The sequence below is a fragment of the Notamacropus eugenii genome, chromosome 1 (genome assembly GCF_028372415.1).
Source record: "Notamacropus eugenii isolate mMacEug1 chromosome 1, mMacEug1.pri_v2, whole genome shotgun sequence".
In the NCBI taxonomy this organism is placed as follows: Eukaryota; Metazoa; Chordata; class Mammalia; order Diprotodontia; family Macropodidae; genus Notamacropus; species Notamacropus eugenii.
This window is the reverse complement of record NC_092872.1, coordinates 673,783,590-673,801,423: the sequence shown is the minus strand read 5'-3', so window position 1 is coordinate 673,801,423 and position 17,834 is coordinate 673,783,590. Positions and strand designations below refer to the sequence as shown.

The 17,834-nt window shown below is 37.3% G+C and overlaps 1 protein-coding gene and 1 long non-coding RNA gene across 11 annotated transcripts in view; one reads left to right on the top strand and one right to left on the bottom strand.

Annotated features, from left to right (window-relative positions):
- Window positions 1-17,834, bottom strand: part of LOC140521124 (uncharacterized) — a 189,383-nt gene that overhangs the window by 167,763 nt on the left and 3,786 nt on the right. For 2 of the 5 annotated variants that reach the window (XR_011972807.1, XR_011972805.1), the window contains exon 2: window positions 4,168-4,253. The exons of the other annotated variants lie outside the window; for them this stretch is intronic. This is a non-coding gene — a long non-coding RNA (uncharacterized lncRNA). The remainder of the gene's footprint in view (window positions 1-4,167; window positions 4,254-17,834) is intronic. 5 annotated transcript variants of the gene reach the window in all.
- The window catches only part of RMDN2 (regulator of microtubule dynamics 2), a 100,759-nt gene continuing 84,228 nt past the window's right edge, over window positions 1,304-17,834 (top strand). For 2 of the 6 annotated variants that reach the window (XM_072635852.1, XM_072635845.1), the window contains exons 1-2: window positions 10,389-10,563; window positions 12,672-12,744. The gene's annotated coding sequence lies outside the window, so the exon portion shown is untranslated. Of the gene's footprint in view, window positions 1,499-2,340; window positions 2,415-10,388; window positions 10,564-12,671; window positions 12,745-17,834 lie in introns of those variants that run through there. The other 4 variants (XM_072635846.1, XM_072635847.1, XM_072635849.1 and 1 more) reach the window with 4 other exon arrangements.

Sequence of the window (17,834 nt, the reverse complement as noted above, 5' to 3'; positions counted from 1 at the left end):
TTAAGAAAATCATTGGAAATAAAATGATATGTTTGCAACTTCTCAGAACACTATCTTATGCTTTGGAATTGATCAAATTACATTTCACAAAATCTCAGAACAGAAACAAATCTCAGAGGTCAGCTAATCCATACTAAAGGAGAATCTCATCTACAATAATCCCAACAAATGGTGGCCTTCTGACCTCTTCTTGAATGCTCCCATTGAGGGGAAACAGACTCCCTTTCCAAGAAGTCCATTTCACTTTGGGAAAACCTACTCTTTTCCTTGATTGATTTGAGATGCAGTGATGTGCTGGAAAATGTTCAACTCATTCTCTAAAAAATAATTCTCAGTACACGTCTAAGTTTATGCTGATTATTAACATTTTATCCATTATTTTTGTAAACCCAAGCAATCAATAAAACTACAAATCAGGACTTATCTATAGCATTTGCCAATTTCTGAGGTATAAATGCTCAAACTGAACATTGAACAACTGGCTCCTATGAGCTGGTACCTTTGGCTCCAACCAACCTCTGGAAACCCATCTCTCCACAGCTTCCACATATTACTTCTAGTGCAATCCACTGGGGCTAAATAGAATAAATTTGCTGCTTATTGAAGCCAATGAACATATTATCCCTGTCTTTTTTTCCTCACACTAAATAGCCATATTTTTTTCAATCAATCCTCAAATGGCATGGTTTCCAATCTTGTCACCATCCTGGTTCCCTTTTTTTCTGTATACTCCAGATTTAATCTTTCCTAACATGTAGCACCTAGAACTTAACATTACATTCTGACTAGGGGCTATCACCTCCCTTTGTCTTAGACAATATACTTCTATTAATAAAGCCCTAGATCCCATTAGCTCTTTTGGCTGCCATATTGCACTATTAATTCCAATTCATTACAATATACTGTAGCCCTCTTGCAACCTATTCCAATGCCCAGTTTTTTTTTTCCACATACATTTTCCACCAGTTATACCTTCTCCTTCCTGTACTCAGGCAATTGATTGTTTATACCTATGGATTTTAGATTTATTTGTATTGAATTTAATCTTATTAGCTATACCCCAGCCTACACACATCACAAGGGAGAAGGAGGAACTGGGAACCAGATAGGATTTCATTAGAAAATTGGGAAGTCCCTAGGCTATGAAGCAAATAGGATTACAAACCATGTGGGAATTAGGGGATGCTGATGGACACTAGCCCCTGTGATGCAGTTAACTAGAGCATAAAGGTTTCTTTGTTTCATGCATAACTGAAGGTGTTGCATTGGTGATATATGATCCCCAGCATCCTCCTGAGCCTATAAAAAAACATCTGCCAAGGCAGAATCCTACCTTCTCCCACCTGGTGGATTCTCTACTCCATGCTGGCCATATCTGCCACATTCAAGAACCTTCTTCATGAAGAAAAAGGGAGATAAGAGAAGGTGTGGCATTCAACTTCATGGAATCCTCTTAACTCAGTTAAGCCAGCACCAGAAACAGAACCACCAGAAAAATGTATCCTTGCCCTGCGTTTGACAATTTTAAACTTAAAAGTTAATGGAAGCTATTTTCTGATAAACCCTTCGCATGTGTTGGGTCAATAACTTACATCATCCCAATATTTGAGGTTAGGCTGGTTGTTGCCAATCACAAACAAGATTTTCATTTTAGAGTAATTTTTCCAGCAGAATTTAGAAAAAGAATTAATTTTTCTTTAAGTTTTAATATGAGGAGCTTGCTTTTTCTTGATAATGGCTTTTAAAACCTTTAGTTCTATCTTTTAATTTAAATTTTAGTCCCCATTTACCATCCCTAACCCCACACTCTTCTCTCCTATTGACCTTAGCCTCAAGTTGGAGAAAGGCCATAATGATAGCAGTATTTCAGAGAGCTAGATGGTATTTGTCCTTGAATATTATATAAACAAACTCAGATTCCATGTGAACAGATCAGTAACAGAAAATAAAAGTCACAGGAATGTTTTGAAATACGGAAGCAAAAAAAAAATGCTTAGTTTGTAGAGGGAGTGAAAGGATGCAGAATATTATTTTTTCTAACATTTTATTTTCTAATTGACTAATTTGAATGTCAAAAGATTGAGCTTCATATATTTATGTTTCTGTTCATGTGCTTATTCAATATTTCATGGTTCTGTTATCTTATCACTTTGGCTTAATTCCTCCACTGAGGCAAATTGTGACCCCTCCGTTACTTAATAGATATCTTTGAGATTACAGTTAGGTAAACTGCTTTTTTGCTATCTACTGAGCTACTCCCTGATGCCTTCTGACAGTATTTCCCGTGAACTGAAGTGATAACTGCTAGAATCTCAGCTTATGTTCCTGAGCCGAACTCAGATTTTTTTGTGATTCCAGACCTCAGCCAGCTGTTCTCAGTCACCAACTAGCTAGAGAAGCGCATAAGAATTTAAGTATGTCTTCTGAATTTAAACCTTCTGCTATTACTAAGACTATTTTATCCTAAACACATTTGAGCTGTAGTCAGGAAATTCATTTTGTCTTGTCTCATACCCTTGGTTGCTAGCCTTAGTTCCTGTAAAGTACATGGGGACTATGGTGAGGAGATTCCCTTCAAGCCCCATCACACCCCTGCTCTGGCTGGGGTCCGTGTAAATCGTATCTGAGACTGGTAGAACTGCCAACCTTTTCTCTACACCCCCATACGCACCCTCCCCCAGCAACCAATCGCCGTGCTTATCCCTATAACCAAACCCTAGTACTACATGCTATGAATATTTATGTATAATTGATCACATACACGTGTGTATATAAATATGCACGTATGTATAAATAAATGCTCGTATTATCTCCAAAACAAGAAAAGGCTTTTAAATTTGGGGATCCAAACACAGAAGTAAAAGAGAGCTAGCCTTGAAGTCAGGAGGAGCGGGTTTGAGACCCGTCTCTGATGTAACAATACTTAGTATTTGTTCATATAGCAATGTAAAAGTTTACAAAGCACCCTACAAATGTTATGTCATGTCACCTTACAACAGTTCTGTGGAGCAACAATCCATATCACAAAGAAAGAAACTGAGTCAGAGAGACGCTAAATGACTTATTTGTCCAAGGTCACAAAATCTGTAAGTATCTGAGGCTGGATTTCCTCTATCTACTTTGTCACTTAGCTGCCTGCATATACTAGGTATGTGACTGTGAGAAAGTCAGTTAAACTTTCAGTGCCCTAGTCTAATCGACGACTACAGGTCAAAACCTGAGAAGGTGTCAACCTGCACTAGTAGAGGGAATTTCCTCAACTGGGAAGAACTCCTGAGAGTCCAAAATCACAGGTCCAGTCTCATTTCTGAGCAGCTAGGATAGAGCACCCAACCTGGAGTCAGGAGGACCTGAGTTTCAATCCAGCCTCAGACACTTACTAGCTGTGTGTCCTTCAGCAAGTCAATAAATTACCTCTGTTTGCCTCAGTCCCTCATCTATAAAATGAACTGGAGAAGGAAATGGCAAACCACTCTATTATCTTTGCCAAGAAAATCTTAAATGGGTTCTCAGAGAGTTGGACATGACTAAAATGACTCAACATCAAATATCTCTTCTCCTGGCCCTAATGAAGAAGCGTTAGGTAGAGAACTAACTTTGGCTTAAGAAATACCTAGACTGAAGTTCCATCTCAGACTGGTAGCAAGCTGTATGACACTATGCAAATCACTTAACCAGTGAACCAGGTAACTAGGATCTTCAGTTGCAGATCAGAGAGAGAACTGGCAGGAGTGACTCACAAGAAACCTCCCTACACTGACAAAATCTGGGGCTTTGGAATTCACTACAGCAGAGGATATCAGAGGATAATGAGTTGTTCTATTGTATTGCTTGGAGGAAATCTGATTTGAGATCTGCTCTGGTTTCTGCAAGTGACTCATGAAGTTCTTGAACAATTAATCTCTCTGAAGCCAGCTATGTTTACAAGAGTCATTGACAAAAGTTATCTTTTTGAGGCAGTACCCACTCACTTTCTATCATCAACATGGTTTTTTGAAGGCAGTGGAATATTTTTCATGCAGTATGACTAGCCAGTGTGCTGATAATGTTCCAGTTTAGCTAGTCAGCCTCAGTGACCCCAGAGTGAGTACTGGAAATTGAGAGAGCAGAATAAGGTACCTATTCAGAAGTGAGCTCTTGAATGAATGGCTAGATTTGTTTACTTACCAAGACAATGATTTGCTTCTAAAGAGAGGCCCCCCCAGAAAGCCCTGTCAGATCCATTAACTTAGCCAGGTAGCACAGAGGGAAGTCTAAGGGAAAAAACAAAAAAGGGAAGAGGGATGGTTATAAGTCCCTTTGCCTACCTTAATACAGGCAAATCCAGTGCTTTGCATGAAAATGTTGTGGGTGTCTTAACAGTACAGGTGCTGTGACTTTCAAAATATTTAGTCTTCTGTGTATCCTAAACATTTTGTTCCTGCATATGCTGTACATTCTGGATGAAAAGTGAAAATGGGTGTTACATAGCTCTACCTACTTATAATGCCAAGCTTCCAGCTATTTTAAAACTATTTTGGATCACTGACTCAAAATTTCCCTTTTCATAGAATCATGATGATGAGAATTCAAACTGATTTTCTGACTCCCAGTTGGCTTGTGAACATCCTGTATGTCAGAATCAGAAAGAATACCATGAATTCGTTCATTCGTAATATGTACATGAATGGATGATTAAATGAATGAAAGAGAAAGCATTCATTAAGTTCGCATTATGTGTCAATCACTATTCAAAGCAAGGGCACACAAATACAAAAGTGAGACTGTCCCTTTCCTGAAGGAGTTTGCGTTCTAATAAAAGAAGGTGACACTTATAATGAAGCTTGAGGGGGAAATAAGGGGGAAGAGAAGTGTGGAGGAGATACACAGTGACATAGTTTAGAAACTGCTAGGTAGCAACCTGGTTGTCTAGCTAGGTGATAATTCACCTACCAGGAGCGCATTTAGTCTAAAAACCCAGGGTTTTAGACTAAATTTCAGTGGGTGGAGGAGGTGGGTTATGCACAGTTCCTGTAGCACTGTTTGAATATGACCAGGAAGTAAGAGGAGGCCTGCTTGTGAGCAGAACAAGGTGAAAGCTCTTTTCTATCATCTCCAAGGGGGAGGTTCTGATAGTGGTCTTATGTCTTGCCAGTGGATTCAGATGACTCTACATGAAAGAGTGGGGCCAATGACTGTGAAGTTCTGCTTCACTTAAATCCAATCCACTTGCAAATCAAGGCATCGCCCTTGTGATGTCATGGTTCCTATTCGAGAAAGAAGGACAAACAACAGTCTAAGTAGTAGTAGCTCCCCGTGGGAACTCAACTGGTCAGTTCATGTTAGATGAGGCTACCATTTCTTCTTCTCTTTCTGTTTCTCTGTCCACATGGGGAGTCATATACTTACATGGGGATGTTCTGTTCAAAGGAACATAATTTTTGATCCCTCATAGTTTGCAAGATACCTTGGGGCTTGGGAGCTAGATGTTCTCCCTTATTTATTTTATCATTACTTTTTTCAAATAGCTGGGACAATGAACTCCTCGTCTTATGTAGTTTTTCTTTTACTTCTTGAAAAAAAGCTCTGGAAAAATAGGCTTTGAAAAAGCCCATTGTGATTCAAATAGAACTATTTGACTATGCCTTTAAACTCAAATCACTCTGGCTTTCATTGACTGGCAATAATAGGTCCCTACCCAAGCCTCTCCCTCATTGTTTGGGTGTCCATGGCACAGAATGAGTGTAAACAGCAATTCTTTTCTGTTCTATAAGAAATTCTGAGGGTCTTCCCCTCCCATATTGATTCTTCTGTGATGACAAACCAGGCCATCTTTTGTCTCAGTTCTTACCTATCCCTTAAACACTGAATAGGCACCGTCTCAGACAGACTGAGACCTGGGAAAGACTTTAGCTTAAAAAGGCCAGGATCTCCCACTGCATTCAGGGCCATCTCCAGTCTTCTTGACTTGTGTCTTGCCACTCAACTCTGATGACTCTGAAGGAGAGAGTGAAGCTCATGACTTTATGAAACTCTGACTCACTTAAATCCAATCCACTTGCAAGTCAAGACATCACCCTTTTGATGTCATTTGATGTCACTGGTCATCTTCAAGAATGAAGGAAGAAAAATAACAATTAAAGCATGTCTTGGATAGGAGAAACTCTCTTTGGAGGAAAGATTACATTCTTTATTAGTGGCCCTACTGTCTTGTTACCAGGAAGCCAGTGACTACCATGGTTACAAAAAGACAGGTGTCTCTTAAAGAGAGAGACAAAGAAAGCCTGAGTCTCCAATCTATTGGGAACATTCCTTTCTGATTGGTGGCAGTAGAAGCCACAGTGAGAAGTGAGAATGGTGGCTAGATGGGAAAGGCAGCCAGCAGTTGCCATAACTCCATCAATAGCTATGTTCCTGCTGTCCTGAATGGAAATTTCCATTAAAATTATACCATTTTTCAAAGTACCCATGATTTAAGCTAGTAGGGATGTTCTTCCCACTGGCAGAGATTTAGTAGATTATAACATCAGACATTGTTAAAGTTAAAAACATCATCACTTCATGGTCACTTTCCTGAGGATGAGTCCCTCCTAGCTAGGTTGACTCTCTAGAGACAAACACTCTCCCACATATTCAATACTTCCCTACCGTTTCTAGCATAAAATGAAAATTCTACCACCTGGTCTTTAAAGCCCACGAATGGATCCCACTTAGCTTTTCATTTTTATTTCATATTTATTCCCTTTCACATACTCACTATTCTAGTGACACTGATAATACTAGGTATTTTCCTGTATGTGAATTTTCAGCTCTTGCCTTTACACAGTGCTCAGCCATGCCTAGAATGCTCTGCATCTTCACCTCAGCCAAAATCCCTAGCTTCCTTCAAAGCATAATTTAGGCACCAATTCCTCAGTGAAACCTTCTCTGATTACTCCAGCTTTGAGTCCTCTCTTCCTCTCCAAATTACCTTGACTTGCTTACCTTCTCATATCTTGGATTTCCTCAGTAGAATGTAAATTCTTAGCTTTTTTTTATTAAATCTATTTATTTTTAGTTTTCAACACTCACTTCCATAAGATTTTGAGTTCCAAATTTTCTCCCCATTTCTCTCCTCCCCCCATTCCAAGACGGCATATAATTTTGATATAGGCTCCACCTATACATTTATATTGAACTTATTTTTACATTAGTCCTGCTGTAAAGAAGAATTAGAACCAGTGGAAGAAACCACAAGAAAGAAGAAACAAAGAGAGGGCACAAATAATATGCTTCAACCTGCATTCAGATACCATAGTTCTTTTTCTGGATGTAGACAGCATTTTCCAACATGACTCTTGGAGTTGTCTTAGCTCGTTGCATTGCTGAGAAGAGATAAGTCTATCAAAGCTAGTCATCGTACAATGTGGCTGTTACTGTGTACAATGTCATCCTGGTTCTACTTCCCTCACTCAGCATCACTTCATCTAAGTCTTTCCAGGTTTTTCTGAAGTCTGCCTGCTCATTATTTCTTATAGTACAATAGTATTCTATTACATTCATATACCACAACTTAGTCAGTTATTCCCCAATTGATGGGCATCCCCTCAAATGATGGGCATGCAACCACAAAAAGAGCTGCTATAAATATTTTTGTACATGTGGGTCCTTTTCCCATTTGTATAATCTCTTTGGATACAGCCCTAGAAGAGGTATTGCTGGGTCAAACGGTACACATATTTGGGCATGTGCTTTGGGCATAGTTCCCGAAATATAACTCCCGAATGGCTGAATCAGTTTACAACTCTGCCAACAATGCATTAGTATTCCAATTTTCCCATATCTTCTCCAGCATTTATGATTTTCCTGTTTGGTCATGTTAGCCAATGTGAAAGGTGTGATGTGGTACTTCAGAGTTGTTTTAATTTGCATTTCTCTAATCAATAGTGATTTAGGGCATTTTTTCATATGACTAAAGATAGCTTTAATTTCTTCCTCTGAAAACTGTCTGCTCATATCTTTTGACCATTTATCAATTGGGGAATGACTTGTATTCTTATGAATTTGACTCAGTTCTCTACATATTTTAGAAATGAGGCCTTTATCAGAGACACTGGTTGTAAAAATTCTCTCCCAGTTTTCTGCTTCCCTCTTAATCTTGGTTGTATTGGCTTTGTTTGTATAAAACCTTTTCAATTTAATATAATCAAAATTATCCATTTTGCACTTCACAGTGTTCTCTATCTCTTGTTTGGTCAAAAATTCTTCCATTCTCCATAAATCTGACAGGTAAACTATTCCTTGCTCTCCTAGTTTGCTTATAGCATCAACCTTTATATCTAAATTGTGTGCCCATTTTGATTTTATTTTTATATAAGATGTAAGATGTTGATCTATGCCTAGTTTCTGCCACACAATTTTCCAGTTTTCCCAGCAGTTTTTGTCAAATGGTGAGTTCTTATCCCAGAAGCTGGAGTCTTTAAGTTTATCAAACAGTAGATTACTATTGTCATTGACTATTGTGTCTTGTGTACCCAACCTACTCTGCTGATTCTTAGCCAGTACCAAGTAGTTTTGATGATTGCTGCTTTATAATACAATTTAAGATCTAGTTTGACTAGGCCACCTTCCTTTGAATTTCTTTTAATTAATTCCCTTGATATTCTGGACCTTTGGAATGTAAATTCTTCAAGCTGAGTTGGGAGCTGTATTGTTTTGTTGTTGTTGGCTCATTTTTCCAAACTATTTCTTGACTTTGGACTTTATGTTAGGGTTAGGCTCTGTTTACCTGTGCTAGAGCAAGGGGTGGTAAGAGGGAGATCAACAGGCGAGTTGATTGTCTCAAGCTTCAGGTTTTTATGTCCTGCTGTTTTCACAGATAGGTCTGGGGGGTCTGTAAATTTTTGCTGCTTCCAAGGTGGTTATATGGTCTGGTCACTGCCTCCCTGGCCTTAGTTCAACTACATTGTTTTTGTACTTATGTCCACAGCTTGCATGGAGCCTCGTACAAAGTATGCACTTAGCAAATGGCTTTGGAATTTTATTGACATTTGTATGAGCTTGTGTGGGCCACCATGGGACTCAACCACCATTGATACCTTTATTTATCTGAAAAAAATGTGTTCTAAGTTCCTAACAATTGGTATATAGATAAACTTTTGAAATACAAGTTGTGTACTTGCTGTTTGAGAAAATCTTTCCTCTAATGACCTTCACATCAAACTTTTTTTTTACTCTCTCATCCAAAGGAGAATAGGGCAGCTAGGTGGCTCAGTAAATAGAATGCTGGGCCTGAAGTCAGTAATACTCATCTTCCTGAGTTCCAATATGGCCTTCAGACACTTACTAGCTATGTGACCTTGGACAAGTAACTTAACTCAGGTGGGCTCAGTTTCCTCATCTGTAAAATGAGCTTGAGAAGGAAATGGCAAATCATTCCAGTATTTCTTCCAGGAAAAACCCAAATGGGGTCATGAAGAGTCAGACAGGACTGAAATGATTGAGCAAAATAGCATTCAAGGGAGAATAAAACTTTGGCAAGGCAAATTTGTCACTCTTTTCCCCCCTTAATCCCTATTCAGCAAACATCATGATTAGCTCAATTTAGGTGGCATTAATTTTAGGGGAATTAGCTGAAAGTTTGCTATTCTAATCAGCCTAGAAATAGAAGAGAAAAGTAGACGGATAGTGAAACACCTAGTCCTTAGGACTGGAAGCTCAGCTATAGCAGAAATTCAAGGTGAGGAGTTGTACGGTGCTGGTCAGGATACAAAGTAGGATTTAAACAGACAGTCATGGCACCCAAGATAAATCAGGAGATAAGTAAGGCCAGTAGGGTTTAATGTACTACAATAGAGAGGAATTGAGGGATTAGAAGTGAAGGAGGGAGTAAGAAAGATAGAATTGGAATTTGTAGTTCCACATTTTTCTATTCTTGTGGATCACTCAAAGATTTGAAAGATGGTAGCTGAGATGCCTGAAGACCAGGTTGTAAGAAGGGTTACCAAATTTTTTAACTATGCTTGATCAGTAAAGTATTTCTTTTACAAAGTACAAAGCAGATTGTACTCACAGACTACCTGCCATAAGTAACATTTTCAAAAAGATCTTCTAAGACAATATTAACTTTTCTATCTAGTGACAGAGGACAGTGGGACTGAAGAAAGTGCTAAGCCATTGTAACTTCATTCTAGTCAGATATTAAGCAATTGATATCGAGCAATATCAGACAAATGACTTACCACTCAATCAACAGGACCTTAAAATCTATACACTACATATGAAATTAAATGGTTTTAACTGTTTCTGTGTGTCCGGGAATGATAGTGAAAGTGTCCAAATCAAGGAAATTGGGTTTTATTTTTTTAATCTGCTACATCACTTAAACTGACCTTGGCTTATGATGGTAATGTATTTCCTGTCAAGATGTCCCTGAGGATCTTCTACCAAAACAAAGATAGTGACCAGAGAACTAGGGTTTCATTGAAGAGTTTCCAAGGCTGCTGTTTAAAGTAATTGAATGCCAAAGTCAGATTGCTTTAACTTTTTCATTTGAAGCACCACTAATTGACTGCTTCTAACTATACAGGTTCTAGCTTCTATCAGGTGAGTGAAATGCCTAACAGAAAACCATTCTTCCTTCACTGAATATACTAACTTCATTTTTTCTGTCAAAATTGAATTGTTATTGTTATAACAAAAGTCATATCTAATGGGGGTAGTTTAGCTTTTCCTAACATAGTTAAGCACTGTGTAGTAACAGAATTAAATGAATAAGATGTAATGCATAAACTTCTATTTATTTCACATCTTTGTTCATTCTCTTTTTATATTCAGACCATACAAAAGTTATTGTTAAACAATGGATCATATGAAAAACACAGGACATTTTTTTTAATGTACCTGATGACTACTGATATCAATTTCACTAAAAATCTAGTTTCATGGAAATAATTTTGCAACTCATCTTCACAAAATCTCCAAAGAATTTAATTTTTACATGTAATTGTTTTCACTAGAAGTTTGATTTTAGGTAATTAATAATTTTATTTTTTTTAGCTGTTTTAAAACTTTATGGTCTCACTAATAGATTCCTGGAAAAGAAAAATGGTTGTTGTTATATTACCTTAGAAGTGTAATTTTCTTTGGGGGGGGGAGGGTTGGAATTTCTCCTATTACTTTCCAACTGCTTCATTTCCTGCTAGTGAGAAGTCAATATTTTACATGCAAACTATTGTGAAAATTTTAGCAAATCCTAAGCCCAATATTCCACTCCATGGCGTAGAGCCTGGGATATTTTAATTTCAAAAAGAGAAACCCTCTGCAAGGTAGATAGGACATGTTGAGAGGATATGGATCCACCTAAACAAGAACAGAAAATGGAAGACTTACCTCCCACACTTCCTTGGGAGATATATTATTGGGTGCTATGGAATTGGAATGGAGAATTCATAGTAATTATGCAGTATTTCCAAAATATTGAAACTTTACTGGCATTTGACTCAGTAATAAACACATAGATCAAACAAATCTTTCTGATAACTTCAAAAGCAGACAAAATTTTCATGTCTGAATCACAAAAGAAGAAAGCTAATCACAGGAATGATTAAAATAGCTATACTCTATTACCATGTTCTCCATTTTCTTACCTATAAAATGATAGGGTCGAGTTAGATATTGAACAATTATATTTGCAATGCTATTATCTGCCAGGTATCCAGTCAAATTCATTGAAAAATCTGGGAAGCTGAAACATGGGGGCATCAGGATTGCCATATGATAGATTTATAGCTAAAAGGGACCCTAGAAGTCATCTAGCTCAACTCCCTCATTTTACAGATGAGGAAAATGAAGCCTAAGGAATGAAGTGATTTGTCCATGGTCATACAGAGAGTAAATAGCAGAGCTGGCCCAAGGCCTCTGAATTAAAATCTAGCATTCTTTCTGCTATAACAATCCTCCTCCCTAGCTCTAAATCTTATAATTTATGAAGGGATCACAGACAAACAGGACACTTTGAATGTTACACGCTGAATTTATTGTATACTTAAAAAGAAAAACAAATCACATAATAGAGATTCAGAGTTTCATGCACAATCCTTCCTGTTTTACAATATGTATGGAAATACTCATTTTATCTGATGTTTGTTGAATTCAGAATAAAATGAAACTAAAATTTAAAAATTATAAGTCCTGTGATCCTTTGATCTCAAGATAAATTAACTCTCTAGTTCAAAGACAGCGTTTCCTTCCAACCAGTTTTTATTATATTCTCAACTAGAATTCTCTGTTAATTTTATTATTGGTATAATTTACACTTTAGTGAAGAGGTTGATTATACAATGACAGTTCCAATTTTCTAGACTTTTCCTTATTTTTTTATTAGTATCTTTATTAAGCACTACTTAAAAATTCAGACAGTTTAAAAGGTTATTGAGTTCTTTTTTTCATATATGAAAAAAATTCTTAATCATTGTATGTAGATATCATTTTTGTGGTTTATTATATGTACTTAAATATTTTCCCTACTCAAATAGCTAGTGTTCTTATCAGGAAAATAAAATGATTGATATCAGATGTTTTCTATTCTCATTTTCAGTTGTAATAATTAATGAATCTATGAATCTTATTTTTCACCTTTTTCTATCCCTAATATACTTTGCCCTCCTATTTTGAGGAGAAAATACAAGATTTTTTTTCCCTTTATGTACTAGAGGCTGCCACTGTCAACAACAGTAGTTTTGAAACTCTGAAGTCAAGGTCTTATTGGTGGTTAAAACCTCAAAGGTAGGAGCTTTACTACTTTGCATCATACATTCTGGTGATATTTAATTGTTTGCCTTTGATCATCTACTTTTCTGTTATTTTAAGAGAAAGTTAAAGTATTGACTCACAAGACTTTTGTAAATATTGGGTTTACCAACATGCTGTATTCTCAGTCAGCAAGAAGAAAGTTTTCATGTTGTAAACCTCCCTTTTGGAACTCTCTAAAAGCCTTGAAATGGAGCAAAAGGATATAGGGCTGGGTGACCTGCTGATGAGCTGTCTCATTTCAGGTTTTCTAAGGTCAGATGGAATTTTAGACCTTACCTTAGGATAAACTAACCAGGCCTTCTGTCCTGACTTTGAAAGGGAGATTTGTGGGTAAAAATAGGAAGGCAAGCCAAGCAAGCAAGAGGTAGAGAGGAAAGACTTTGACATCAGCAGATAAATGGAGAATAGTGAAGGCTAAAGCCAGAAGCAACATCCTAGCCAAACCCTGTATCCTGGCTTTTGCCATCATGGTCTGGGCTGAACACTGTCAAGCATTGCTGCTCCCTGGTGACAGAAGCCTAAAATATAGAAACATGGCTATTGGTGAGACTGCTCTGGAGACTTTTCCCTGTCCTTTTTTGCTATGGGACTGAGATACATTCCCCAGTTGTCCATCCCACTTATTCCCTTGCTTTACAGTTAAGTGGAAAGTCAAGCCTAGAGTCAGGAAGACATCTTCCTGAGTTCAAATCTAGCCTCAGATACTAGCTGTGTGACCCTGGACAAGTGACTTAACCCTTTTTGCCTCAGTTTCCTCAACTGTCAAATAAGATGGAGAAGGAAATGGCAAATCATTTCAGTATCTTTGCCAAGAAAACCCCAAACTGCATTGTGGAGAGTTGGACATGACTGAAAATGATTGAACACCACACATTTACTTATTACCTAATGAAAAGGAACCATGTCATGCTAAAGAAGTCAGCCTTGCTACTCCTGCCTCCTCTTTACCCTCTGGCAACTTCAGACTGTGGTCAATTCTTTTAAAACTGCTAAACTTGCAAACAAGACTATTTTAAATATTTTCTTGGTATGCATTATAACACATTAAAATCAAGGTGATGATTCAAATCTATACCACATCTGCTTACTTGAATGCTAGCAGCGAAATCACACTTAATTGTACTTAAGGCTACTATGTTCTAGGTTCTGTGTCAGGTGCTATGGATGTAAAAACAAAAATAAATATTTCCCACCCTCTAAAAGAGTTTACATTTTATTATCAAGGACCAATACGTACGTAGCAAATTAAATGAGGGCCAGAACCAAGATGATAGAGTGAGAAGTGTAACCTTGCTCACCAAACCTCCCTCACAAAGATCTAGAACACATTCTAGACTGAATTCTGATGGGAAAAGCCAAGAAAAAGCCCCAGGGGATGATTTTTTCAGCCTAGGGAGGCTTCTGGTTGTTGTCCATCCTTTGTTCTCAAAGAGGACTAAAGACTAAGGAGGGTGATGTCTTGACTTGCAAGTGAATTGGATTTAAGTGAGGCAGAGCTGTGCAAAGTCACGGGCCTCACTATCTCCTCCAGTCATCTGAGTCAAGTGGTAAGACATAGGTCAGGATGACTGAGATAGCCTCAGATGCAGTGAGGAGACCTTGGCCTTTTTAAGCTACCCAGGTCCCAGTTTGTTTGAGGCAACACTATTCAGTGATTCAGTGATTTAAAGCTAGGTGGAAAAAATAAATGAGGCAAAAGGTGGCCTAATCTGCCTAATGCCCCGTCCCCCCAAAAAAATCAATCTGAGAGGGAAAGATCCTTGGGGTTTCTGGTCACAACAGAAACAACTGCTATTTACACTCATTCTGAGTCAACCAAATCCAAACAATGAGCAAGTGAGGCTTGGAATGGAATCTACTAGCCAATCAGTGAAAGCCAGAGTGATTTAGGTTTAAGGCATAATCAAGTAGCTCCATTTGAATCCCAGAAGGTTTTATCAAAGTCTGATTTTCTAGAGCTCTATTTCAAGAAATCATAAATGAACCAGGGTGACTTAAAGAAGCAGACAGACAGGTAGGAGGCTGTTGGGATATGGTCTGGCCAGGAATGCACAGCACAGAGCTTTCTAGCACCTAGGGACTGAAAAAAAAAAGCCAAGACTGGGCACTAGAGCAGGAAGCATGAAGCAGAAAGAGATCACAGACTATTCCTGAACGTAGCTCAAGGTGCATGAATGGGTGCTGTCTGGTAGCTTTGTCACTTACTAGCCAGTTCTGAGTCATTGATCCAGGATGGAGAGGAGCAGTCCCAGACGAGCAGTAGCTGGGGAAAGGGAAGAAAGGAAAGGATGTGTTGCTCTGTACTAACCATGGAACAAATTCTGGAAGCAAATAGTAGCTCAGATCCCAATGCAAATAAAGAATTCTTTCTAGCCTCTAGTTTGGCATGAAAGTCTATAGTGAGATAACCAGGGCAGGATTACCACACCAGTCACTGTGAATCTATAGAGCCTCCCAGAAGGATAGTGGCTTAGTCCAACATTACCCGCCTGAAACTCCCAACCAGGAACAAGCTGACAGACCCAAACCTGGGTCAGGAACTTGCAGAGCTCAGACAGGGAGGGCAGGAGGGCAATGAGCAGATCTTGCCTGGGATCACATCACTTTGAGAGCATTGAGAGCTTGCAGGTCCCCAACCTGAGCTGTGAAACCAGCAGAAGGATGTAATGGATGAAAAGCTCAGGCCAGATATTTCCATCACAAGTGCAGAGAGCCCAGCATTAACATAAAGTCCAAAGTCAAGTAGTAAGCTTGGAAAATTAGAAAACAAAAGAAAAATTCCACTATAACGAGCTATTATAGTGACAGGGAAGCTCAAGACATGAACCCAGAAGAAGAAAATGAATCAAAAACATCTAGAAGCAAAGTCTCAAAGAAAAAAAAAAGTTTAGATATAAGCTCAACCAGAATTCCTTTAAGAGTTAAAACAAGAATTTTTTAAAAGAGCTAAAAATTATCTTTAAAACCTAATGAGAGGCATAGAAAAAAGATATAAAAAGACCTTGGCATAAGAGGTACAAAATCTTACCCAGGAAAAGAACTCCCTGAAAATTAAAATGGACCAAATAGAATCTAAAGATTTCATGAGACATCAAGAAATATTAAAGTCAAAAGACTGAAAAAAAATAGAAGAAAATATGAGGTAGCTTACAGAAAAACAGACTGAAAACAGAAACAGGAGAGAGGATTTAAGAATCATTAGACTACCTAAGAGCCTTCCTTTTTAATGAAATTCATATGGAAGCACAAAACAAAACAAAACAAAACCAATGTAAGAATATCAAGAGAAATAATGAAAAGAAGTGGAATGAAGAGGGCCTAGAAGTGCCAGATCACAAACTAAATCACAAAGCAGTCATTCCCAAAACAATTTGGTACTGGTTAGAAGTAGAGAGACTGAACAGGGAAAACAGATTAGTACACAACAGACAGAAGCCAATGGATCTATTACCCTAGTATTCAGTAAACACAAACCCCAAATTATGGGGATAAAGATTCACTATTCGACAAAAATTAAAATAGGCTGTAATATGGAAAATAGACTTAGATCAATACTTTATGTATTATGCTGTGGTGTAGGAAATGATGAGCTGGTTGATTAAGAAAAACATGGAAAAACTTAGGCCTATGAAGAAAGATGCTTTTCACCTTCAGAGAAACAGATGACAGGTGGAAATAAGCATAGTATGGTCTTACACATAAGTGTATGAGTGTATATATGTGTGTGTTTATAGATATCCATGTATACATATCCAAGCTTAATTGTACCCTTCTTTAGGATAGGAGCAGGAAGGGAGGGGGGAAAAAGTACACAGCAGAGAACAAAAGAAAATCAACCAGAAAGCAAACAAAAACTGGGCATCTTTGAAAACAATATGTAGTATTTATTATATAGGTTTTCTTGAAATGGAAATTTATTGTTTTATATTGAAACCTCTCCTCTTCTGCTGTGTAATGACAATTTCTTTTCTTTTCTCATTTTGCATTTAAGTTTAAAATTTTTTAAATGACATGTTTTTGCACAAGTTCATGTTCAGAATTATAGCCATGGCATCATATTTCAAGAAGAAAACTGTCCAGAAAATTAAACATAGGACATTAGCAAAGTAATTTCCAATTGAAGGCTATTACTAAGAAATGTTAGCTCATTCTCGAAGCTGACAAGTAAATTGATCTCAAGGTAACTACTTTTATAATCAGTAAACATAAAAGAATTGATCATAAATAAATAATAATAATTCATACCCTAGATTTTAGGAGAGCAGATTTCAAAGGGGTAAGAGACAGGAGAATGATATTTCATGAAATGACAAAAAAAACTGCCTAGAATATTAAATTTCTATTATGGAAAATAATTTGGCTATGAACAGAAACAGTGTAAGCTCTTTTTGACCCAGCATTGCTACCAGTAGGCTTATACCTAAAATGATCAAAGAAATAGGAACAGGCCCCACATGTGCAAAAATATTTATAGCAGTTCTTTTCATGGTAGCAGAAAAACAAAATATCCAAAAAAGGAAATTAAAGAAATGCCCATCAATTGAAGAATGGCCGAATAAGTACGGTATACGAATATGAGGGAATTCTATTGTCCTTTAATAAATTAGGAAATAGATGATATCAAAGAGAATTGGAAAAACATATGAACTAATGGAAAGTGAAGTAAAGCAGAACCAGATGGACAATTTATACTTAAACATTAATATTATAAAAATAAGCAATTTTGAAAACTTTTATAAACAAAGAACGAAATGAACATAACTAGGAGAACAATTTATATTATTAACAACACTATAAAGACAAACAACTTTGAAAGCTATAAGAACTATGATTAATACAATGACCATCTATGTTTCCAAAGGAATGATGATGAAACATACTAAGATTTAGGGTACAGAATGAAACATAAAATTTTGTTTGCAGTCAGTGAGGGAATTTGCTTTATTTGACTGCCCATTTGTGACCACAAATATATTTTTCTTTTCTCTTTTTCTCCCAAAGAGGATGGCAAGTGAGATGGAGAAAAAAATAGATTTGCTATTTTAAAATTTAAAATTAGAGAG